The sequence below is a fragment of the Heterodontus francisci genome, chromosome 3 (genome assembly GCF_036365525.1).
Source record: "Heterodontus francisci isolate sHetFra1 chromosome 3, sHetFra1.hap1, whole genome shotgun sequence".
In the NCBI taxonomy this organism is placed as follows: Eukaryota; Metazoa; Chordata; class Chondrichthyes; order Heterodontiformes; family Heterodontidae; genus Heterodontus; species Heterodontus francisci.
In genome coordinates, this window is record NC_090373.1 from 44,773,271 (window position 1) to 44,774,310 (window position 1,040).

A 1,040-nucleotide genomic window follows, 5' to 3' on the forward strand; every position below is an offset into this window, starting at 1 on the left:
TGGGATTTATTCAGCTCAGCTACTCGATATAACCAAAAGGAGTTGCTTCACCTAGTGGTTTATATATCGAACTGTACAATTCTGTTCTTTGGGTGTGAGGGCGATCTGGCTGCGACATCTGTCACCCCATTGATCGCTAGGGTTGATTCGGCTGATCTGGCTGGCTAGGCGGGTGTCCCCCTTCCCTCACAGCTCCATGTGCGTCCCTCCCGAAGCTCAGCGCTCGGTCGCAGAGGATGACCCCCTAGAAGAGGACCGCTGCGCCGGTCTAGGGTATATGACGTAGCTACTCCCCTGCTAGACTAAACCTCCAAGACCATTTGTAGGATCACGTAGGGAAGTCAAGCTCCTCCAAGACTTCAGACACATCCAAGTAAGGCACTGCACGTGGCAGTCTGCCGTTCTTTTTATGTTTTTAATGCACTGCAGTTTTTCATTTTGCTGAAAGATTATAAAACATTGTATACCTGCCTATTAATTTAATCTAATTTAACCCTTCTTTGGCCTTGTCTCTAGAGACAAGTAAGGAGGTGGTCAGTGGTTTGCAGAGCAGCGCCTGGAGTGGCTATAAAGGCCAATTCTAGAGTGACAGACTCTTCCACAGGGGCTGTTACACAGTTGGCTCTCTCCTTGCACTTCTGTCTTTTTTCCTGCCAACTGCTAAGTCTCTTCGACTCACCACTTTTTAGCCCCGCCTTTATGGCTGTCCACCAGCTCTGGCAATTACTGGCAACTGACTCCCACGACTTGTGGTCAATGTCACAGGACTTCATGTCGTGTTTGCAGACATCTTCAAAGTGGAGACATGGACAGCCGGTGGGTCTGATACCAGTGACGAGCTTGCTATACAATGCGTCCTTGGGGATCCCACCATCTTCCATGGCCAAGCCATGTCAGGCGCCGCTGGCTCAGTAGGGTGTATATGCTGGGGATATTGGCTGCTTTGAGGACTTCTGCGTTGGAGATAGGGTCCTGCCATCTGATGCCAAGGATTCTCCAGAGGCAGTGAAGATGGAATGAGTTGAGACGTCGCTCTTGGC